This window comes from Dendrobates tinctorius, unplaced genomic scaffold (assembly GCF_039654945.1).
Source record: "Dendrobates tinctorius isolate UK_male_01 unplaced genomic scaffold, ASM3965494v1 ptg000107l, whole genome shotgun sequence".
NCBI classification, from domain to species: Eukaryota; Metazoa; Chordata; class Amphibia; order Anura; family Dendrobatidae; genus Dendrobates; species Dendrobates tinctorius.
Genome location: NW_027361775.1, coordinates 15,625,033 through 15,651,395, shown reverse-complemented (window position 1 = coordinate 15,651,395; position 26,363 = coordinate 15,625,033). Strand labels below are relative to the sequence as shown.

The following is a 26,363-nucleotide window of genomic DNA, read 5'->3' as shown; positions in this document are numbered from 1 at the left end:
GTTTTCCACATAACTAACCTACACTATTTGAACATGCAATGACCCCGATATGTTTCCAGCCTGTTAACCCTTCCTTATTCCCCAGCACCATGTACTGTGTGTTCTTATACAGGTGTTTCCCATGTCTGTGCTTCCTGAGCAGGATATCATAGGCAGTGACTGTCCTGGATGCATTCTGCATTAGAGACTACTGAAAGCAGTAGCCCCTTCTCCCACCTCCTATGACCTCAGCAGCGCCCCCTGTAGCCCTAGTGAGATGGGGAGAATAGTGCCCAGCAGTTACTAGACAAGCTGGCATAGCATGCTCGCTCATTGTGGGCATCTAGTAACACAAGGCAGGCTCAAGCCCAGCTACATGGGGTTGCACAGATCTGCATGTGTGCCCAGTGCTGTGCCCCAACCTTGCACAGTGCACACTGATCAGGAGCCTGGCAGCCTGCTGACAGCTTCCTGAGATGCTGCTGCCATAATCCTCCTGATTGGGATCTGCACTGGGGCGTCCTGCATTGTGAAGACAAAGACTAGGAGGGGATCTCATGGTCTGTCATTACTGTAATCTCACTGGAGGGAGGGGAGGCATCCACTGCTCCATGCAGCAGAGAGGAGGTGGGGAATTAGAGGAATGGGGATCCACAAGACTGATCTCATCTAACCAGGAGCTCCACAGCTACAAGGGGCACAGCTGCTTCTTCTGATGCCATCCTGCAGGACTGTGAAGAGGAAAAGGTGAGAAAGAGCAGAGTCATCCATGTGGGCAGTGGAGCTGGTGATGGCACATCCACCTACTGCAGCCATTTGTTGCTGTCTGATACATGATGGGTCGGTAATGCCACTCTGTACATACCAACATGGGCAGGGTACCCTGTGATATGTGTGCATGAAGGAGGTGGGATCTATGAGTTATATATGGTATTCATTACAGACAGTATATAATGTATTGTGTGGATTACTGTACACATATGTGAGGAGGCTCTGCATACTGTTGCTGTGTGCATGGCACTCAGCTGGAAATGAAGCGACATGGTTATTCTCTTTTGTCTGCATGTAATCCCTGGTATGTAAACATATGAAATGTGGCACTGTGCTGTGAGTATTGGCATATTATGTGTGTACTGTGGCACTGTGCTGTGAGTATTGGTATATTATGTGTGTACTGTGGCACTGTGCTGTGAGTATTGGTATATTATGTGTGTACTGTGGCACTGTGCTGTGAGTATTGGCATATTATGTGTGTACTGTGGCACTGTGCTGTGAGTATTGGTATATTATGTGTGTACTGTGGCACTGTGCTGTGAGTATTGGTATATTATGTGTGTACTGTGGCACTGTGCTGTGAGTATTGGTATATTATGTGTGTACTGTGGCACTGTGCTGTGAGCATTGGCATATTATGTGTGTACTGTGGCACTGTGCTGTGAGTATTGGCATATGTGTGTACTGTGGCACTGTGCTGTGAGTATTGGTATATTATGTGTGTACTGTGGCACTGTGCTGTGAGTATTGGCATATGTGTGTACTGTGGCACTGTGCTGTGAGTATTGGTATATTATGTGTGTACTGTGGCACTGTGCTGTGAGTATTGGTATATTATGTGTGTACTGTGGCACTGTGCTGTGAGTATTGGCATATTATGTGTGTACTGTGGCACTGTGCTGTGAGTATTGGCATATTATGTGTGTACTGTGGCACTGTGCTGTGAGTATTGGTATATTATGTGTGTACTGTGGCACTGTGCTGTGAGTATTGGCATATTATGTGTGTACTGTGGCACTGTGCTGTGAGTATTGGCATATTATGTGTGTACTGTGGCACTGTGCTGTGAGTATTGGTATATTATGTGTGTACTGTGGCACTGTGCTGTGAGCATTGGCATATTATGTGTGTACTGTGGCACTGTGCTGTGGGTATTGGTATATTATGTGTGTACTGTGGCACTGTGCAGTGAGCATTGGTATATTATGTGTGTACTGTGGCACTGTGCAGTGGGTATTGCCATATGATGTGTGTACTGTGGCACTGTGCAGTGGGTATTGCCATATGATGTGTGTACTGTGGCACTGTGCTGTGAGTATTGGTATATTATGTGTGTACTGTGGCACTGTGCTGTGAGTATTGGTATATTATGTGTGTACTGTGGCACTGTGCTGTGAGTATTGGTATATTATGTGTGTACTGTGGCACTGTGCTGTGAGTATTGGTATATTATGTGTGTACTGTGGCACTGTGCTGTGAGTATTGGTATATTATGTGTGTACTGTGGCACTGTGCTGTGAGTATTGGCATATTTTGTGTGTACTGTGGCACTGTGCTGTGGGTATTGGCATATTACATGTACACATGTGGCACTGTGTTTTGATCATTGGTAGATTAAATCTATAATGTGGCACTGTGCTGTGAGTATTGGTATATTATGTGTGTACTGTGGAACTGTGCTGTGAGTATTGGTATATTATGTGTGTACTGTGGCACTGTGCTGTGAGTATTGGTATATTATGTGTGTACTGTGGCACTGTGCAGTGAGTATTGGTATATTATGTGTGTACTGTGGCACTGTGCTGTGAGCATTGGTATATTATGTGTGTACTGTGGCACTGTGCTGTGAGCATTGGCATATTATGTGTGTACTGTGGCACTGTGTTGTGAGCATTGGCATATTACATGTACACATGTGGCACTGTGTTTTGATCATTGGTAGATTAAATCTATAATGTGGCACTGTGCTGTGAGTATTGGCATATTATGTGTGTACTGTGGCACTGTACTGTGAGTATTGGTATATTATGTGTGTACTGTGGCACTGTGCTGTGAGTATTGGTATATTATGTGTGTACTGTGGCACTGTGCTGTGAGTATTGGCATATTTTGTGTGTACTGTGGCACTGTGCTGTTGGTATTGGCATATTATGTGTGTACTATGGCAATGTGCTGTGAGTATTGGTATATTATGTGTGTACTGTGGCACTGTGCTGTGGGTATTGGTATATTATGTGTGTACTGTGGCACTGTGCTGTGAGCATTGGTATATTATGTGTGTACTGTGGCACTGTGTTGTGAGCATTGGCATATTACATGTACACATGTGGCACTGTGTTTTGATCATTGGTAGATTAAATCTATAATGTGGCACTGTGCTGTGAGTATTGGCATATTATGTGTGTACTGTGGCACTGTGCTGTGAGTATTGGCATATTATGTGTGTACTGTGGCACTGTGCTGTGAGTATTGGTATATTATGTGTGTACTGTGGCACTGTGCAGTGAGTATTGGCATATTATGTGTGTACTGTGGCACTGTGCTGTGAGTATTGGTATATTATGTGTGTACTGTGGCACTGTGCTGTGAGTATTGGTATATTATGTGTGTACTGTGGCACTGTGCTGTGAGTATTGGTATATTATGTGTGTACTGTGGCACTGTGCTGTGAGTATTGGTATATTATGTGTGTACTGTGGCACTGTGCTGTGAGTATTGATATATTATGTGTGTACTGTGGCACTGTGCTGTGAGTATTGGTATATTATGTGTGTACTGTGGCACTGTGTTGTGAGCATTGGCATATTACATGTACACATGTGGCACTGTGTTTTGATCATTGGTAGATTAAATCTATAATGTGGCACTGTGCTGTGAGTATTGGCATATTATGTGTGTACTGTGGCACTGTGCTGTGAGTATTGGCATATTATGTGTGTACTGTGGCACTGTGCTGTGAGTATTGGTATATTATGTGTGTACTGTGGCACTGTGCAGTGAGTATTGGCATATTATGTGTGTACTGTGGCACTGTGCTGTGAGTATTGGTATATTATGTGTGTACTGTGGCACTGTGCTGTGAGTATTGGTATATTATGTGTGTACTGTGGCACTGTGCAGTGAGCATTGGCATATTATTTGTGTACTGTGGCACTGTGCTGTGAGTATTGGCATATTATGTGTGTACTGTGGCACTGTGCTGTGAGTATTGGTATATTATGTGTGTACTGTGGCACTGTGCAGTGAGTATTGGCATATTATGTGTGTACTGTGGCACTGTGCTGTGAGTATTGGCATATTATGTGTGTACTGTGGCACTGTGCTGTGAGTATTGGTATATTATGTGTGTACTGTGGCACTGTGCTGTGAGTATTGGCATATTACATGTATAATGTGGCACTGTACAGTGAGTATTGGCATATTATGTGTGTACTGTGGCACTGTGCTGTGAGTATTGGCATATTATGTGTGTACTGTGGCACTGTGCTGTGAGTATTGGCATATTATGTGTGTACTGCGGCACTGTGCAGTGAGTATTGGCATATTATGTGTGTACTGTGGCACTGTGCTGTGAGTATTGGTATATTATGTGTGTACTGTGGCACTGTGCTGTGAGTATTGGCATATTATGTGTGTACTGTGGCACTGTGCTGTGAGTATTGGCATATTATGTGTGTACAGTGGCACTGTGCAGTGAGCATTGGTAGATTACGTGTGTACTGTGGCACTGTGTTGTGAGCATTGGCATATTACATGTACACATGTGGCACTGTGTTTTGATCATTGGTAGATTAAATCTATAATGTGGCACTGTGCTGTGAGTATTGGCATATTATGTGTGTACTGTGGCACTGTGCTGTGAGTATTGGTATATTATGTGTGTACTGTGGCACTGTGCTGTGAGTATTGGCATATTTTGTGTGTACTGTGGCACTGTGCTGTGAGTATTGGCATATTTTGTGTGTACTGTGGCACTGTGCTGTTGGTATTGGCATATTATGTGTGTACTGTGGCACTGTGCAGTGGGTATTGGTATATTATGTGTATACTGTGGCACTGTGCTGTGAGCATTGGTATATTATGTGTGTACTGTGGCACTGTGCTGTGAGCATTGGTATATTATGTGTGTACTGTGGCACTGTGCAGTGAGCATTGGTAGATTACGTGTGTACTGTGGCACTGTGTTGTGAGCATTGGCATATTACATGTACACATGTGGCACTGTGTTTTGATCATTGGTAGATTAAATCTATAATGTGGCACTGTGCTGTCAGTATTGGCATATTATGTGTGTACTGTGGCACTGTGCTGTGAGTATTGGTATATTATGTGTGTACTGTGGCACTGTGCAGTGAGTATTGGTATATTATGTGTGTACTGTGGCACTGTGCTGTGGGTATTGGTATATTATGTGTGTACTGTGGCACTGTGCTGTGAGTATTGGCATATTATGTGTGTACTGTGGCACTGTGCTGTGAGTATTGGTATATTATGTGTGTACTGTGGCACTGTGCTGTGAGTATTGGTATATTATGTGTGTACTGTGGCACTGTGCTGTGAGTATTGGCATATTACATGTATAATGTGGCACTGTACAGTGAGTATTGGCATATTATGTGTGTACTGTGGCACTGTGCTGTGAGTATTGGCATATTATGTGTGTACTGTGGCACTGTGCTGTGAGTATTGGTATATTATGTGTGTACTGTGGCACTGTGCTGTGAGTATTGGTATATTATGTGTGTACTGTGGCACTGTGCTGTGAGTATTGGCATATTATGTGTGTACTGTGGCACTGTGCTGTGAGTATTGGTATATTATGTGTGTACTGTGGCACTGTGCAGTGAGTATTGGCATATTATGTGTGTACTGTGGCACTGTGCTGTGAGTATTGGCATATGTGTGTACTGTGGCACTGTGCTGTGAGTATTGGCATATTATGTGTGTACTGTGGCACTGTGCTGTGAGTATTGGTATATTATGTGTGTACTGTGGCACTGTGCTGTGAGTATTGGCATATGTGTGTACTGTGGCACTGTGCTGTGAGTATTGGCATATTATGTGTGTACTGTGGCACTGTGCTGTGAGTATTGGCATATTATGTGTGTACTGTGGCACTGTGCTGTGAGTATTGGTATATTATGTGTGTACTGTGGCACTGTGCTGTGAGTATTGGTATATTATGTGTGTACTGTGGCACTGTGCAGTGAGTATTGGCATATTATGTGTGTACTGTGGCACTGTGCTGTGAGTATTGGTATATTATGTGTGTACTGTGGCACTGTGCTGTGAGTATTGGCATATTTTGTGTGTACTGTGGCACTGTGCTGTGAGTATTGGCATATTTTGTGTGTACTGTGGCACTGTGCTGTTGGTATTGGCATATTATGTGTGTACTGTGGCACTGTGCTGTGAGTATTGGTATATTATGTGTGTACTGTGGCACTGTGCAGTGGGTATTGGTATATTATGTGTATACTGTGGCACTGTGCTGTGAGCATTGGTATATTATGTGTGTACTGTGGCACTGTGCTGTGAGCATTGGTATATTATGTGTATACTGTGGCACTGTGTTGTGAGCATTGGCATATTACATGTACACATGTGGCACTGTGTTTTGATCATTGGTAGATTAAATCTATAATGTGGCACTGTGCTGTGAGTATTGGCATATTATGTGTGTACTGTGGCACTGTGCTGTGAGTATTGGCATATTATGTGTGTACTGTGGCACTGTGCTGTGAGTATTGGTATATTATGTGTGTACTGTGGCACTGTGCAGTGAGTATTGGCATATTATGTGTGTACTGTGGCACTGTGCTGTGAGTATTGGTATATTATGTGTGTACTGTGGCACTGTGCTGTGAGTATTGGTATATTATGTGTGTACTGTGGCACTGTGCTGTGAGTATTGGTATATTATGTGTGTACTGTGGCACTGTGCTGTGAGTATTGGTATATTATGTGTGTACTGTGGCACTGTGCTGTGAGTATTGGTATATTATGTGTGTACTGTGGCACTGTGCTGTGAGTATTGGTATATTATGTGTGTACTGTGGCACTGTGCTGTGAACATTGGTATATTATGTGTGTACTGTGGCACTGTGTTGTGAGCATTGGCATATTACATGTACACATGTGGCACTGTGTTTTGATCATTGGTAGATTAAATCTATAATGTGGCACTGTGCTGTGAGTATTGGCATATTATGTGTGTACTGTGGCACTGTGCTGTGAGTATTGGCATATTATGTGTGTACTGTGGCACTGTGCTGTGAGTATTGGTATATTATGTGTGTACTGTGGCACTGTGCAGTGAGTATTGGCATATTATGTGTGTACTGTGGCACTGTGCTGTGAGTATTGGTATATTATGTGTGTACTGTGGCACTGTGCTGTGAGTATTGGTATATTATGTGTGTACTGTGGCACTGTGCAGTGAGCATTGGCATATTATTTGTGTACTGTGGTACTGTGCTGTGAGTATTGGCATATTATGTGTGTACTGTGGCACTGTGCTGTGAGTATTGGTATATTATATGTGTACTGTGGCACTGTGCTGTGAGTATTGGTATATTATGTGTGTACTGTGGCACTGTGCAGTGAGTATTGGCATATTATGTGTGTACTGTGGCACTGTGCTGTGAGTATTGGCATATTATGTGTGTACTGTGGCACTGTGCTGTGAGTATTGGTATATTATGTGTGTACTGTGGCACTGTGCTGTGAGTATTGGCATATTACATGTATAATGTGGCACTGTACAGTGAGTATTGGCATATTATGTGTGTACTGTGGCACTGTGCTGTGAGTATTGGCATATTATGTGTGTACTGTGGCACTGTGCTGTGAGTATTGGCATATTATGTGTGTACTGCGGCACTGTGCAGTGAGTATTGGCATATTATGTGTGTACTGTGGCACTGTGCTGTGAGTATTGGTATATTATGTGTGTACTGTGGCACTGTGCTGTGAGTATTGGCATATTATGTGTGTACTGTGGCACTGTGCTGTGAGTATTGGCATATTATGTGTGTACAGTGGCACTGTGCAGTGAGCATTGGTAGATTACGTGTGTACTGTGGCACTGTGTTGTGAGCATTGGCATATTACATGTACACATGTGGCACTGTGTTTTGATCATTGGTAGATTAAATCTATAATGTGGCACTGTGCTGTGAGTATTGGCATATTATGTGTGTACTGTGGCACTGTGCTGTGAGTATTGGTATATTATGTGTGTACTGTGGCACTGTGCTGTGAGTATTGGCATATTTTGTGTGTACTGTGGCACTGTGCTGTTGGTATTGGCATATTATGTGTGTACTGTGGCACTGTGCAGTGGGTATTGGTATATTATGTGTATACTGTGGCACTGTGCTGTGAGCATTGGTATATTATGTGTGTACTGTGGCACTGTGCTGTGAGCATTGGTATATTATGTGTGTACTGTGGCACTGTGCAGTGAGCATTGGTAGATTACGTGTGTACTGTGGCACTGTGTTGTGAGCATTGGCATATTACATGTACACATGTGGCACTGTGTTTTGATCATTGGTAGATTAAATCTATAATGTGGCACTGTGCTGTCAGTATTGGCATATTATGTGTGTACTGTGGCACTGTGCTGTGAGTATTGGTATATTATGTGTGTACTGTGGCACTGTGCAGTGAGTATTGGTATATTATGTGTGTACTGTGGCACTGTGCTGTGGGTATTGGTATATTATGTGTGTACTGTGGCACTGTGCTGTGAGTATTGGCATATTATGTGTGTACTGTGGCACTGTGCTGTGAGTATTGGTATATTATGTGTGTACTGTGGCACTGTGCTGTGAGTATTGGTATATTATGTGTGTACTGTGGCACTGTGCTGTGAGTATTGGCATATTACATGTATAATGTGGCACTGTACAGTGAGTATTGGCATATTATGTGTGTACTGTGGCACTGTGCTGTGAGTATTGGCATATTATGTGTGTACTGTGGCACTGTGCTGTGAGTATTGGTATATTATGTGTGTACTGTGGCACTGTGCTGTGAGTATTGGTATATTATGTGTGTACTGTGGCACTGTGCTGTGAGTATTGGCATATTATGTGTGTACTGTGGCACTGTGCTGTGAGTATTGGTATATTATGTGTGTACTGTGGCACTGTGCAGTGAGTATTGGCATATTATGTGTGTACTGTGGCACTGTGCTGTGAGTATTGGCATATGTGTGTACTGTGGCACTGTGCTGTGAGTATTGGCATATTATGTGTGTACTGTGGCACTGTGCTGTGAGTATTGGTATATTATGTGTGTACTGTGGCACTGTGCTGTGAGTATTGGCATATGTGTGTACTGTGGCACTGTGCTGTGAGTATTGGCATATTATGTGTGTACTGTGGCACTGTGCTGTGAGTATTGGCATATTATGTGTGTACTGTGGCACTGTGCTGTGAGTATTGGTATATTATGTGTGTACTGTGGCACTGTGCTGTGAGTATTGGCATATTTTGTGTGTACTGTGGCACTGTGCTGTGAGTATTGGCATATTTTGTGTGTACTGTGGCACTGTGCTGTTGGTATTGGCATATTATGTGTGTACTGTGGCACTGTGCAGTGGGTATTGGTATATTATGTGTATACTGTGGCACTGTGCTGTGAGCATTGGTATATTATGTGTGTACTGTGGCACTGTGCTGTGAGCATTGGTATATTATGTGTGTACTGTGGCACTGTGCAGTGAGCATTGGTAGATTACGTGTGTACTGTGGCACTGTGTTGTGAGCATTGGCATATTACATGTACACATGTGGCACTGTGTTTTGATCATTGGTAGATTAAATCTATAATGTGGCACTGTGCTGTGAGTATTGGTATATTATGTGTGTACTGTGGCACTGTGCTGTGAGTATTGGTATATTATGTGTGTACTGTGGCACTGTGCTGTGAGTATTGGCATATTATGTGTGTACTGTGGCACTGTGCTGTGAGTATTGGTATATTATGTGTGTACTGTGGCACTGTGCTGTGAGTATTGGTGTATTATGTGTGTACTGTGGCACTGTGCAGTGAGTATTGGCATATTATGTGTGCACTGTGGCACTGTGCTGTGAGTATTGGCATATTATGTGTGTACTGTGGCACTGTGCTGTGGGTATTGGTATATTATGTGTGTACTGTGGCACTGTGCTGTGAGTATTGGCATATTACATGTATAATGTGGCACTGTACAGTGAGTATTGGCATATTATGTGTGTACTGTGGCACTGTGCTGTGAGTATTGGCATATTATGTGTGTACTGTGGCACTGTGCTGTGAGTATTGGTATATTATGTGTGTACTGTGGCACTGTGCTGTGAGTATTGGCATATGTGTGTACTGTGGCACTGTGCTGTGAGTATTGGCATATTATGTGTGTACTGTGGCACTGTGCTGTGAGTATTGGTATATTATGTGTGTACTGTGGCACTGTGCAGTGAGTATTGGCATATTATGTGTGTACTGTGCTGTGAGTATTGGCATATGTGTGTACTGTGGCACTGTGCTGTGAGTATTGGCATATTATGTGTGTACTGTGGCACTGTGCTGTGAGTATTGGTATATTATGTGTGTACTGTGGCACTGTGCTGTGAGTATTGGCATATTTTGTGTGTACTGTGACACTGTGCTGTGAGTATTGGCATATTTTGTGTTTACTGTGGCACTGTGCTGTTGGTATTGGCATATTATGTGTGTACTGTGGCACTGTGCAGTGGGTATTGGTATATTATGTGTACACTGTGGCACTGTGCTGTGAGCATTGGTTTATTATGTGTGTACTTTGGCACTGTGCTGTGAGCATTGGTATATTATGTGTGTACTGTGGCACTATGCAGTGAGCATTGGTAGATTACGTGTGTACTGTGGCACTGTGTTGTGAGCATTGACATATTACATGTACACATGTGGCACTGTGTTTTGATCATTGGTAGATTAAATCTATAATGTGGCACTGTGCTGTGAGTATTGGCATATTATGTGTGTACTGTGGCACTGTGCTGTGAGTATTGGCATATTATGTGTGTACTGTGGCACTGTGCTGTGAGCATTGGCATATTATGTGTGTACTGTGGCACTGTGCTGTGAGTATTGGCATATTATGTGTGTACTGTGGCACTGTGCTGTGAGTATTGGCATATTATGTGTGTACTGTGGCACTGTGCTGTGAGCATTGGCATATTATGTGTGTACTGTGGCACTGTGCTGTGAGTATTGGCATATTACATTTATAATGTGGCACTGTGCTGTGAGCATTGGTATAATACATGTATAATGTGGCAGTGTGTTGTGAGCATTGGCATATTACATGTACACATGTGGCACTGTGTTTTGATCATTGGTAGATTAAATGTATAATGTGGCACTGTGCTGTGAGTATTGGCATATTATGTGTGTACTGTGGCACTGTGCAGTGAGTATTGGCATATTATGTGTGTACTGTGGCACTGTGCTGTGAGTATTGGTATATTATGTGTGTACTGTGGCACTGTGCTGTGAGTATTGGCATATTATGTGTGTACTGTGGCACTGTGCTGTGGGTATTGGTATATTATGTGTGTACTGTGGCACTGTGCTGTGAGTATTGGCATATTATGTGTGTACTGTGGCACTGTGCTGTGAGTATTGGTATATTATGTGTGTACTGTGGCACTGTGCTGTGAGCATTGGTAGATTATGTGTGTACTGTGGCACTGTGCTGTGAGTATTGGCATATTATGTGTGTACTGTGGCACTGTGCAGTGAGTATTGGCATATTATGTGTGTACTGTGGCACTGTGCTGTGAGTATTGGTATATTATGTGTGTACTGTGGCACTGTGCTGTGAGTATTGGCATATTATGTGTGTACTGTGGCACTGTGCTGTGAGTATTGGCATATTATGTGTGTACTGTGGCACTGTGCTGTGGGTATTGGTATATTATGTGTGTACTGTGGCACTGTGCTGTGAGTATTGGCATATTATGTGTGTACTGTGGCACTGTGCTGTGAGTATTGGTATATTATGTGTGTACTGTGGCACTGTGCTGTGAGCATTGGTAGATTATGTGTGTACTGTGGCACTGTGCTGTGAGTATTGGCATATTATGTGTGTACTGTGGCACTGTGCAGTGAGTATTGGCATATTATGTGTGTACTGTGGCACTGTGCTGTGAGTATTGGTATATTATGTGTGTACTGTGGCACTGTGCTGTGAGCATTGGCATATTATGTGTGTACTGTGGCACTGTGCTGTGAGTATTGGCATATTATGTGTGTACTGTGGCACTGTGCTGTGAGTATTGGTATATTATGTGTGTACTGTGGCACTGTGCTGTGAGCATTGGTAGATTATGTGTGTACTGTGGCACTGTGCTGTGAGTATTGGCATATTATGTGTGTACTGTGGCACTGTGCTGTGAGTATTGGCATATTATGTGTGTACTGTGGCACTGTGCTGTGAGTATTGGTATATTATGTGTGTACTGTGGCACTGTGCTGTGAGTATTGGCATATTATGTGTGTACTGTGGCACTGTGCTGTGAGTATTGGCATATTATGTGTGTACTGTGGCACTGTGCAGTGAGTATTGGCATATTATGTGTGTACTGTGGCACTGTGCTGTGAGTATTGGCATATTATGTGTGTACTGTGGCACTGTGCTGTGAGTATTGGTATATTATGTGTGTACTGTGGCACTGTGCTGTGAGTATTGGTATATTATGTGTGTACTGTGGCACTGTGCTGTGGGTATTGGTATATTATGTGTGTACTGTGGCACTGTGCAGTGAGCATTGGTATATTATGTGTGTACTGTGGCACTGTGCTGTGAGTATTGGTATATTATGTGTGTACTGTGGCACTGTGCAGTGAGTATTGGTATATTATGTGTGTACTGTGGCACTGTGCTGTGAGTATTGGCATATTATGTGTGTACTGTGGCACTGTGCAGTGAGTATTGGCATATTATGTGTGTACTGTGGCACTGTGCAGTGAGTATTGGCATATTATGTGTGTACTGTGGCACTGTGCAGTGAGTATTGGCATATTATGTGTGTACTTTGGCACTGTGCTGTGAGTATTGGTATATTATGTGTGTACTGTGGCACTGTGCTGTGAGTATTGGTATATTATGTGTGTACTGTGGCACTGTGCTGTGGGTTTTGGTATATTATGTGTGTACTGTGGCACTGTGCTGTGAGTATTGGCATATTACATGTATAATGTGGCACTGTACAGTGAGTATTGGCATATTATGTGTGTACTGTGGCACTGTGCTGTGAGTATTGGCATATTATGTGTGTACTGTGGCACTGTGCTGTGAGTATTGGTATATTATGTGTGTACTGTGGCACTGTGCTGTGAGTATTGGCATATTATGTGTGTACTGTGGCACTGTGCTGTGAGTATTGGTATATTATGTGTGTACTGTGGCACTGTGCAGTGAGTATTGGCATATTATGTGTGTACTGTGGCACTGTACTGTGAGTATTGGTATATTATGTGTGTACTGTGGCACTGTGCTGTGAGTATTGGCATATTATGTGTGTACTGTGGCACTGTGCTGTGAGTATTGGCATATTATGTGTGTACTGTGGCACTGTGCTGTGAGTATTGGTATATTATGTGTGTACTGTGGCACTGTGCTGTGAGTATTGGCATATGTGTGTACTGTGGCACTGTGCTGTGAGTATTGGCATATTATGTATGTACTGTGGCACTGTGCTGTGAGTATTGGTATATTATGTGTGTACTGTGGCACTATGCAGTGAGTATTGGCATATTATGTGTGTACTGTGGCACTGTGCTGTGAGTATTGGCATATGTGTGTACTGTGGCACTGTGCTGTGAGTATTGGCATATTATGTGTGTACTGTGGCACTGTGCTGTGAGTATTGGTATATTATGTGTGTACTGTGGCACTGTGCTGTGAGTATTGGTATATTATGTGTGTACTGTGGCACTGTGCTGTGAGTATTGGTATATTATGTGTGTACTGTGGCACTGTGCTGTGAGTATTGGCATATTATGTGTGTACTGTGGCACTGTGCAGTGAGTATTGGCATATTATGTGTGTACTGTGGCACTGTGCTGTGAGTATTGGCATATTATGTGTGTACTGTGGCACTGTGCTGTGAGTATTGGTATATTATGTGTGTACTGTGGCACTGTGCTGTGAGTATTGGTATATTATGTGTGTACTGTGGCACTGTGCTGTGGGTATTGGTATATTATGTGTGTACTGTGGCACTGTGCAGTGAGCATTGGTATATTATGTGTGTACTGTGGCACTGTGCTGTGAGTATTGGTATATTATGTGTGTACTGTGGCACTGTGCAGTGAGTATTGGTATATTATGTGTGTACTGTGGCACTGTGCTGTGAGTATTGGCATATTATGTGTGTACTGTGGCACTGTGCAGTGAGTATTGGCATATTATGTGTGTACTGTGGCACTGTGCAGTGAGTATTGGCATATTATGTGTGTACTGTGGCACTGTGCTGTGAGTATTGGCATATTATGTGTGTACTGTGGCACTGTGCTGTGAGTATTGGTATATTATGTGTGTACTGTGGCACTGTGCTGTGAGTATTGGTATATTATGTGTGTACTGTGGCACTGTGCTGTGGGTATTGGTATATTATGTGTGTACTGTGGCACTGTGCAGTGAGCATTGGTATATTATGTGTGTATTGTGGCACTGTGCTGTGAGTATTGGTATATTATGTGTGTACTGTGGCACTGTGCAGTGAGTATTGGTATATTATGTGTGTACTGTGGCACTGTGCTGTGAGTATTGGCATATTATGTGTGTACTGTGGCACTGTGCAGTGAGTATTGGCATATTATGTGTGTACTGTGGCACTGTGCAGTGAGTATTGGCATATTATGTGTGTACTGTGGCACTGTGCAGTGAGTATTGGCATATTATGTGTGTACTGTGGCACTGTGCTGTGAGTATTGGCATATTATGTGTGTACTGTGGCACTGTGCAGTGAGTATTGGCATATTATGTGTGTACTGTGGCACTGTGCTGTGAGTATTGGCATATTATGTGTGTACTGTGGCACTGTGCTGTGAGTATTGGCATATTATGTGTGTACTGTGGCACTGTGCAGTGAGTATTGGCATATTATGTGTGTACTGTGGCACTGTGCAGTGAGTATTGGCATATTATGTGTGTACTGTGGCACTGTGCTGTGAGTATTGGTATATTATGTGTGTACTGTGGCACTGTGCTGTGAGTATTGGCATATTATGTGTGTACTGTGGCACTGTGCTGTGAGTATTGGTATATTATGTGTGTACTGTGGCACTGTGCTGTGGGTATTGGTATATTATGTGTGTACTGTGGCACTGTGCAGTGAGCATTGGTAGATTACGTGTGTACTGTGGCACTGTGTTGTGAGCATTGGCATATTACATGTACACATGTGGCACTGTGTTTTGATCATTGGTAGATTAAATCTATAATGTGGCACTGTGCTGTGAGTATTGGCATATTATGTGTGTACTGTGGCACTGTGCTGTGAGTATTGGCATATTATGTGTGTACTGTGGCACTGTGCTGTGAGCATTGGCATATTATGTGTGTACTGTGGCACTGTGCTGTGAGTATTGGCATATTACATTTATAATGTGGCACTGTGCTGTGAGCATTGGTATAATACATGTATAATGTGGCAGTGTGTTGTGAGCATTGGCATATTATAACATGTACACATGTGGCACTGTGCAGTGAGGATTGGCATATTACATGTACACATGTGGCACTGTGTTTTGATCATTGGTAGATTAAATGTATAATGTGGCACTGTGCTGTGAGTATTGGCATATTATGTGTGTACTGTGGCACTGTGCAGTGAGTATTGGCATATTATGTGTGTACTGTGGCACTGTGCAGTGAGTATTGGCATATTATGTGTGTACTGTGGCACTGTGCTGTGAGTATTGGTATATTATGTGTGTACTGTGGCACTGTGCTGTGAGTATTGGTATATTATGTGTGTACTGTGGCAGTGTGCTGAGAGTATTCGTATATTATGTGTGTACTGTGGCACTGTGCAGTGAGTATTGGCATATTATATGTGTACCGTGGCACTGTGCTGTGAGTATTGGTATATTATGTGTGTACTGTGGCACTGTGCTGTGAGTATTGGTATATTATGTGTGTACTGTGGCACTGTGCTGTGAGTATTGGCATATTATGTGTGTACTGTGGCACTGTGCTGTGGGTATTGGTATATTATGTGTGTACTGTGGCACTGTGCTGTGAGTATTGGTATATTATGTGTGTACTGTGGCACTGTGCAGTGAGTATTGGCATATTATGTGTGTACTGTGGCACTGTGCTGTGGGTATTGGTATATTATGTGTGTACTGTGGCACTGTGCTGTGAGTATTGGTATATTATGTGTGTACTGTGGCACTGTGCAGTGAGTATTGGTATATTATGTGTGTACTGTGGCACTGTGCTGTGAGTATTGGTATATTACGTGTGTACTGTGGCACTGTGCTGTGAGTATTGGTATATTATGTGTGTACTGTGGCACTGTGCTGTGAGTATTGGTATATTATGTGTGTACTGTGGCACTGTGCTGTGGGTATTGGTATATTATGTGTGTACTGTGGCACTGTGCTGTGAGTATTGGTATATTATGTGTGTACTGTGGCACTGTGCAGTGAGTATTGGCATATTATGTGTGTACTGTGGCACTGTGCTGTGAGTATTGGTATATTATGTGTGTACTGTGGCACTGTGCAGTGAGTATTGGTATATTATGTGTGTACTGTGGCACTGTGCTGTGAGTATTGGTATATTACGTGTGTACTGTGGCACTGTGCTGTGAGTATTGGTATATTATGTGTGTACTGTGGCACTGTCCAGTGAGTATTGGTATATTATGTGTGTACTGTGGCACTGTGCTGTGAGTATTGGTATATTATGTGTGTACTGTGGCACTGTGCAGTGAGTATTGGTATATTATGTGTGTACTGTGGCACTGTGCTGTGAGTATTGGTATATTATGTGTGTACTGTGGCACTGTGCTGAGAGTATTCGTATATTATGTGTGTACTGTGGCACTGTGCTGAGAGTATTGGTATATTATGTGTGTACTGTGGCACTGTGCTGTGGGTATTGGCATATGTGTGTACTGTGGCACTGTGCTGTGAGTATTGGTATATTATGTGTGTACTGTGGCACTGTGCTGTGAGTATTGGTATATTATGTGTGTACTGTGGCACTGTGCTGTGAGTATTGGTATATTATGTGTGTACTGTGGCACTGTGCTGTGAGTATTGGTATATTATGTGTGTACTGTGGCACTGTGCTGAGAGTATTCGTATATTATGTGTGTACTGTGGCACTGTGCTGTGAGTATTGGTATATTATGTGTGTACTGTGGCACTGTGCTGTGAGTATTGGTATATTATGTGTGTACTGTGGCACTGTGCTGTGAGTATTGGTATATTATGTGTGTACTGTGGCACTGTGCAGTGAGTATTGGCATATTATGTGTGTACTGTGGCACTGTGCTGTGAGTATTGGTATATTGTGTGTACTGTGGCACTGTGCTGAGAGTATTCGTATATTATGTGTGTACTTTGGCACTGTGCTGTGAGTATTGGTATATTATGTGTGTACTGTGGCACTGTTCTGTGAGTATTGGTATATTATGTGTGTACTGTGGCACTGTGCTGTGAGTATTGGCATATTATGTGTGTACTGTGGCACTGTGCTGTGGGTATTGGTATATTATGTGTGTACTGTGGCACTGTGCTGTGAGTATTGGCATATTATGTGTGTACTGTGGCACTGTGCTGTGAGTATTGGTATATTATGTGTGTACTGTGGCACTGTGCTGTGAGCATTGGTAGATTATGTGTGTACTGTGGCACTGTGCTGTGAGTATTGGCATATTATGTGTGTACTGTGGCACTGTGCAGTGAGTATTGGCATATTATGTGTGTACTGTGGCACTGTGCTGTGAGTATTGGTATATTATGTGTGTACTGTGGCACTGTGCTGTGAGTATTGGCATATTATGTGTGTACTGTGGCACTGTGCTGTGAGTATTGGCATATTATGTGTGTACTGTGGCACTGTGCTGTGAGTATTGGCATATTATGTGTGTACTGTGGCACTGTGCTGTGAGTATTGGTATATTATGTGTGTACTGTGGCACTGTGCTGTGAGCATTGGTAGATTATGTGTGTACTGTGGCACTGTGCTGTGAGTATTGGCATATTATGTGTGTACTGTGGCACTGTGCTGTGAGTATTGGCATATTATGTGTGTACTGTGGCACTGTGCAGTGAGTATTGGTATATTATGTGTGTACTGTGGCACTGTGCTGTGAGTATTGGCATATTATGTGTGTACTGTGGCACTGTGCAGTGAGTATTGGCATATTATGTGTGTACTGTGGCACTGTGCAGTGAGTATTGGCATATTATGTGTGTACTGTGGCACTGTGCAGTGAGTATTGGCATATTATGTGTGTACTTTGGCACTGTGCTGTGAGTATTGGTATATTATGTGTGTACTGTGGCACTGTGCTGTGAGTATTGGTATATTATGTGTGTACTGTGGCACTGTGCTGTGGGTTTTGGTATATTATGTGTGTACTGTGGCACTGTGCTGTGAGTATTGGCATATTACATGTATAATGTGGCACTGTACAGTGAGTATTGGCATATTATGTGTGTACTGTGGCACTGTGCTGTGAGTATTGGCATATTATGTGTGTACTGTGGCACTGTGCTGTGAGTATTGGTATATTATGTGTGTACTGTGGCACTGTGCTGTGAGTATTGGCATATTATGTGTGTACTGTGGCACTGTGCTGTGAGTATTGGTATATTATGTGTGTACTGTGGCACTGTGCAGTGAGTATTGGCATATTATGTGTGTACTGTGGCACTGTACTGTGAGTATTGGTATATTATGTGTGTACTGTGGCACTGTGCTGTGAGTATTGGCATATTATGTGTGTACTGTGGCACTGTGCTGTGAGTATTGGCATATTATGTGTGTACTGTGGCACTGTGCTGTGAGTATTGGTATATTATGTGTGTACTGTGGCACTGTGCTGTGAGTATTGGCATATGTGTGTACTGTGGCACTGTGCTGTGAGTATTGGCATATTATGTGTGTACTGTGGCACTGTGCTGTGAGTATTGGTATATTATGTGTGTACTGTGGCACTGTGCAGTGAGTATTGGCATATTATGTGTGTACTGTGGCACTGTGCTGTGAGTATTGGCATATGTGTGTACTGTGGCACTGTGCTGTGAGTATTGGCATATTATGTGTGTACTGTGGCACTGTGCTGTGAGTATTGGCATATTATGTGTGTACTGTGGCACTGTGCTGTGAGTATTGGTATATTATGTGTGTACTGTGGCACTGTGCTGTGAGTATTGGTATATTATGTGTGTACTGTGGCACTGTGCTGTGGGTATTGGTATATTATGTGTGTACTGTGGCACTGTGCTGTGAGTATTGGCATATTGTGTGTGTACTGTGGCACTGTGCTGTGAGTATTGGTATATTATGTGTGTACTGTGGCACTGTGCTGTGAGTATTGGCATATTATGTGTGTACTGTGGCACTGTGCTGTGAGTATTGGTATATTATGTGTGTACTGTGGCACTGTGCTGTGAGTATTGGTATATTATGTGTGTACTGTGGCACTGTGCTGTGGGTATTGGTATATTATGTGTGTACTGTGGCACTGTGCAGTGAGCATTGGTATATTATGTGTGTACTGTGGCACTGTGCTGTGAGTATTGGTATATTATGTGTGTACTGTGGCACTGTGCAGTGAGTATTGGTATATTATGTGTGTACTGTGGCACTGTGCAGTGAGTATTGGCATATTATGTGTGTACTGTGGCACTGTGCTGTGAGTATTGGCATATTATGTGTGTACTGTGGCACTGTGCTGTGAGTATTGGTATATTATGTGTGTACTGTGGCACTGTGCTGTGAGTATTGGTATATTATGTGTGTACTGTGGCACTGTGCTGTGGGTATTGGTATATTATGTGTGTACTGTGGCACTGTGCAGTGAGCATTGGTATATTATGTGTGTACTGTGGCACTGTGCTGTGAGTATTGGTATATTATGTGTGTACTGTGGCACTGTGCAGTGAGTATTGGTATATTATGTGTGTACTGTGGCACTGTGCTGTGAGTATTGGCATATTATGTGTGTACTGTGGCACTGTGCAGTGAGTATTGGCATATTATGTGTGTACTGTGGCACTGTGCAGTGAGTATTGGCATATTATGTGTGTACTGTGGCACTGTGCAGTGAGTATTGGCATATTATGTGTGTACTGTGGCACTGTGCTGTGAGTATTGGCATATTATGTGTGTACTGTGGCACTGTGCAGTGAGTATTGGCATATTATGTGTGTACTGTGGCACTGTGCAGTGAGTATTGGCATATTATGTGTGTACTGTGGCACTGTGCAGTGAGTATTGGCATATTATGTGTGTACTGTGGCACTGTGCTGTGAGTATTGGTATATTATGTGTGTACTGTGGCACTGTGCTGTGAGTATTGGCATATTATGTGTGTACTGTGGCACTGTGCTGTGAGTATTGGTATATTATGTGTGTACTGTGGCACTGTGCTGTGGGTATTGGTATATTATGTGTGTACTGTGGCACTGTGCAGTGAGCATTGGTAGATTACGTGTGTACTGTGGCACTGTGTTGTGAGCATTGGCATATTACATGTACACATGTGGCACTGTGTTTTGATCATTGGTAGATTAAATCTATAATGTGGCACTGTGCTGTGAGTATTGGCATATTATGTGTGTACTGTGGCACTGTGCTGTGAGTATTGGCATATTATGTGTGTACTGTGGCACTGTGCTGTGAGCATTGGCATATTATGTGTGTACTGTGGCACTGTGCTGTGAGTATTGGCATATTACATTTATAATGTGGCACTGTGCTGTGAGCATTGGTATAATACATGTATAATGTGGCAGTGTGTTGTGAGCATTGGCATATTATAACATGTACACATGTGGCACTGTGCAGTGAGGATTGGCATATTACATGTACACATGTGGCACTGTGTTTTGATCATTGGTAGATTAAATGTATAATGTGGCACTGTGCTGTGAGTATTGGCATATTATGTGTGTACTGTGGCACTGTGCAGTGAGTATTGGCATATTATGTGTGTACTGTGGCACTGTGCAGTGAGTATTGGCATATTATGTGTGTACTGTGGCACTGTGCTGTGAGTATTGGTATATTATGTGTGTACTGTGGCACTGTGCTGTGAGTATTGGTATATTATGTGTGTACTGTGGCACTGTGCTGAGAGTATTCGTATATTATGTGTGTACTGTGGCACTGTGCAGTGAGTATTGGCATATTATATGTGTACCGTGGCACTGTGCTGTGAGTATTGGTATATTATGTGTGTACTGTGGCACTGTGCTGTGAGTATTGGTATATTATGTGTGTACTGTGGCACTGTGCTGTGAGTATTGGCATATTATGTGTGTACTGTGGCACTGTGCTGTGGGTATTGGTATATTATGTGTGTACTGTGGCACTGTGCTGTGAGTATTGGTATATTATGTGTGTACTGTGGCACTGTGCAGTGAGTATTGGCATATTATGTGTGTACTGTGGCACTGTGCAGTGAGTATTGGTATATTATGTGTGTACTGTGGCACTGTGCTGTGAGTATTGGTATATTACGTGTGTACTGTGGCACTGTGCTGTGAGTATTGGTATATTATGTGTGTACTGTGGCACTGTGCTGTGAGTATTGGTATATTATGTGTGTACTGTGGCACTGTGCTGTGGGTATTGGTATATTATGTGTGTACTGTGGCACTGTGCTGTGAGTATTGGTATATTATGTGTGTACTGTGGCACTGTGCAGTGAGTATTGGCATATTATGTGTGTACTGTGGCACTGTGCTGTGAGTATTGGTATATTATGTGTGTACTGTGGCACTGTGCAGTGAGTATTGGTATATTATGTGTGTACTGTGGCACTGTGCTGTGAGTATTGGTATATTACGTGTGTACTGTGGCACTGTGCTGTGAGTATTGGTATATTATGTGTGTACTGTGGCACTGTCCAGTGAGTATTGGTATATTATGTGTGTACTTTGGCACTGTGCTGTGAGTATTGGTATATTATGTGTGTACTGTGGCACTGTGCAGTGAGTATTGGTATATTATGTGTGTACTGTGGCACTGTGCTGTGAGTATTGGCATATTATGTGTGTACTGTGGCACTGTGCTGAGAGTATTCGTATATTATGTGTGTACTGTGGCACTGTGCTGAGAGTATTGGTATATTATGTGTGTACTGTGGCACTGTGCTGTGGGTATTGGCATATGTGTGTACTGTGGCACTGTGCTGTGAGTATTGGTATATTATGTGTGTACTGTGGCACTGTGCTGTGAGTATTGGTATATTATGTGTGTACTGTGGCACTGTGCTGTGAGTATTGGTATATTATGTGTGTACTGTGGCACTGTGCTGTGAGTAGTGGTATATTATGTGTGTACTGTGGCACTGTGCTGAGAGTATTCGTATATTATGTGTGTACTGTGGCACTGTGCTGTGAGTATTGGTATATTATGTGTGTACTGTGGCACTGTGCTGTGAGTATTCGTATATTATGTGTGTACTGTGGCACTGTGCTGTGAGTATTGGTATATTATGTGTGTACTGTGGCACTGTGCAGTGAGTATTGGCATATTATGTGTGTACTGTGGCACTGTGCTGTGAGTATTGGTATATTGTGTGTACTGTGGCACTGTGCTGAGAGTATTCGTATATTATGTGTGTACTTTGGCACTGTGCTGTGAGTATTGGTATATTATGTGTGTACTGTGGCACTGTTCTGTGAGTATTGGTATATTATGTGTGTACTGTGGCACTGTGCTAAGAGTATTCGTATATTATGTGTGTACTGTGGCACTGTGCTGTGAGTATTGGTATATTATGTGTGTACTGTGGCACTGTGCTGTGAGTATTGGTATATTATGTGTGTACTGTGGCACTGTGCTGTGAGCATTGGTATATTATGTGTGTACTGTGGCACTGTGCTGTGAGTATTGGCATATTATGTGTGTACTGTGGCACTGTGCAGTGAGTATTGGTATATTATGTGTGTACTGTGGCACTGTGCTGTGAGTATTGGTTTATTATGTGTGTACTGTGCAGTGAGTATTGGTATATTATGTGTGTACTGTGGCACTGTGCTGTGAGTATTGGTATATTATGTGTGTACTGTGGCACTGTGCAGTGAGTATTGGTATATTATGTGTGTACTGTGGCACTGTGCTGTGAGTATTGGTATATTATGTGTGTACTGTGGCACTGTGCTGTGAGTATTGGTATATTATGTGTGTACTGTGGCACTGTGCAGTGAGTATTGGCATATTATGTGTGTACTGTGGCACTGTGCAGTGAGTATTGGCATATTATGTGTGTACTGTGGCACTGTGCAGTGAGTATTGGTATATTATGTGTGTACTGTGGCACTGTGCTGTGAGTATTGGTATATTATGTGTGTACTGTGGCACTGTGCTGTGAGTATTGGCATATTATGTGTGTACTGTGGCACTGTGCAGTGAGTATTGGCATATTATGTGTGTACTGTGGCACTGTGCTGTGAGTATTCGTATATTATGTGTGTACTGTGGCACTGTGCTGTGAGTATTGGTATATTATGTGCGTACTGTGGCACTGTGCTGTGAGTATTGGCATATTATGTGTGTACTGTGGCACTGTGCTGTGAGTATTGGTATATTATGTGTGTACTGTGGCACTGTGCTGTGAGTATTGGTATATTATGTGTGTACTGTGGCACTGTGCAGTGAGTATTGGTATATTATGTGTGTACTGTGGCACTGTGCTGTGAGTATTGGCATATTATGTGTGTACTGTGGCACTGTGCTGTGAGTATTGGTATATTATGTGTGTACTGTGGCACTGTGCTGTGAGTATTGGTATATTATGTGTGTACTGTGGCACTGTGCTATGAGTATTGGCATATTATGTGTGTACTGTGGCACTGTGCTGTGAGTATTGGTATATTATGTGTGTACTGTGGCACTGTGCTGTGAGTATTGGTATATTATGTGTGTACTGTGGCACTGTGCTGTGAGTATTGGTATATTATGTGTGTACTGTGGCACTGTGCTGTGAGTATTGGCATATTATGTGTGTACTGTGGCACTGTGCAGTGAGTATTGGCATATTATGTGTGTACTGTGGCACTGTGCTGTGAGTATTGGTATATTATGTGTGTACTGTGGCACTGTGCTGTGAGTATTGGTATATTATGTGTGTACTGTGGCACTGTGCTGTGAGTATTGGTATATTATGTGTGTACTGTGGCACTGTGCTGTGAGTATTGGTATATTATGTGTGTACTGTGGCACTGTGCAGTGGGTATTGGTATATTATGTGTGTACTGTGGCACTGTGCTGTGAGTATTGGTATATTATGTGTGTACTGTGGCACTGTGCTGTGAGTATTGGTATATTATGTGTGTACTGTGGCACTGTGCTGTGAGTATTGGCATATTATGTGTGTACTGTGGCACTGTGCTGTGAGTATTGGTATATTATGTGTGTACTGTGGCACTGTGCTGTGAGTATTGGTATATTATGTGTGTACTGTGGCACTGTGCTGTGAGTATTCGCATATTATGTGTGTACTGTGGCACTGTGCTGTGAGTATTGGTATATTATGTGTGTACTGTGGCACTGTGCTGTGAGTATTGGTATATTATGTGTGTACTGTGGCACTGTGCTGTGAGTATTGGTATATTATGTGTGTACTGTGGCACTGTGCTGTGAGTATTGGTATATTATGTGTGTACTGTGGCACTGTGCAGTGAGTATTGGTATATTATGTGTGTACTGTGGCACTGTGCAGTGAGTATTGGCATATTATGTGTGTACTGTGGCACTGTGCTGTGAGTATTGGTATATTATGTGTGTACTGTGGCACTGTGCTGTGAGTATTGGTATATTATGTGTGTACTGTGGCACTGTGCTGTGAGTATTGGTATATTATGTGTGTACTGTGGCACTGTGCTGTGAGTATTGGTATATTATGTGTGTACTGTGGCACTGTACAGTGAGTATTGGTATATTATGTGTGTACTGTGGCACTGTGCTGTGAGTATTGGTATATTATGTGTGTACTGTGGCACTGTACAGTGAGTATTGGTATATTATGTGTGTACTGTGGCACTGTGCTGTGAGTATTGGTATATTATGTGTGTACTGTGGCACTGTGCTGTGAGTATTGGCATATTATGTGTGTACTGTGGCACTGTGCTGTGAGTATTGGTATATTATGTGTGTACTGTGGCACTGTGCTGTGAGTATTGGTATATTATGTGTGTACTGTGGCACTGTGCTGTGAGTATTGGTATATTATGTGTGTACTGTGGCACTGTGCTGTGAGTATTGGTATATTATGTGTGTACTGTGGCACTGTGCTGTGAGTATTGGTATATTATGTGTGTACTGTGGCACTGTGCTGTGAGTATTGGTATATTATGTGTGTACTGTGGCACTGTGCTGTGAGTATTGGTATATTATGTGTGTACTGTGGCACTGTGCTGTGAGTATTGGTATATTATGTGTGTACTGTGGCACTGTGCTGTGAGTATTGGTATATTATGTGTGTACTGTGGCACTGTGCAGTGAGTATTGGCATATTATGTGTGTACTGTGGCACTGTGCTGTGAGTATTGGTATATTATGTGTGTACTGTGGCACTGTGCTGTGAGTATTGGTATATTATGTGTGTACTGTGGCACTGTGCTGTGAGTATTGGTATATTATGTGTGTACTGTGGCACTGTGCTGTGAGTATTGGTATATTATGTGTGTACTGTGGCACTGTACAGTGAGTATTGGTATATTATGTGTGTACTGTGGCACTGTACAGTGAGTATTGGTATATTATGTGTGTACTGTGGCACTGTGCTGTGAGTATTGGTATATTATGTGTGTACTGTGGCACTGTACAGTGAGTATTGGTATATTATGTGTGTACTGTGGCACTGTGCTGTGAGTATTGGCATATTATGTGTGTACTGTGGCACTGTGCTGTGAGTATTGGCATGTTATGTGTGTACTGTGGCACTGTGCTGTGAGTATTGGTATATTATGTGTGTACTGTGGCACTGTGCTGTGAGTATTGGTATATTATGTGTGTACTGTGGCACTGTGCAGTGAGTATTGGCATATTATGTGTGTACTGTGGCACTGTGCTGTGAGTATTGGTATATTATGTGTGTACTGTGGCACTGTGCTGTGAGTATTGGTATATTATGTGTGTACTGTGGCACTGTGCTGTGAGTATTGGTATATTATGTGTGTACTGTGGCACTGTGCTGTGAGTATTAGTATATTATGTGTGTACTGTGGCACTGTGCTGTGAGTATTGGTATATTATGTGTGTACTGTGGCACTGTGCTGTGAGTATTGGTATATTATGTGTGTACTGTGGTACTGTGCAGTGGGTATTGGTATATTATGTGTGTACTGTGGCACTGTGCTGTGAGTATTGGTATATT

General features: G+C 42.7%; 1 protein-coding gene across 2 annotated transcripts in view; it reads left to right on the top strand.

Moving 5' to 3' along the window:
- The first annotated feature begins 203 nt into the window (after positions 1-203).
- The window catches only part of KBTBD11 (kelch repeat and BTB domain containing 11), a 74,136-nt gene continuing 47,976 nt past the window's right edge, over positions 204-26,363 (top strand). For both annotated transcript variants that reach the window (XM_073589184.1, XM_073589185.1), the window contains exon 1: positions 204-726. The gene's annotated coding sequence lies outside the window, so the exon portion shown is untranslated. The remainder of the gene's footprint in view (positions 727-26,363) is intronic.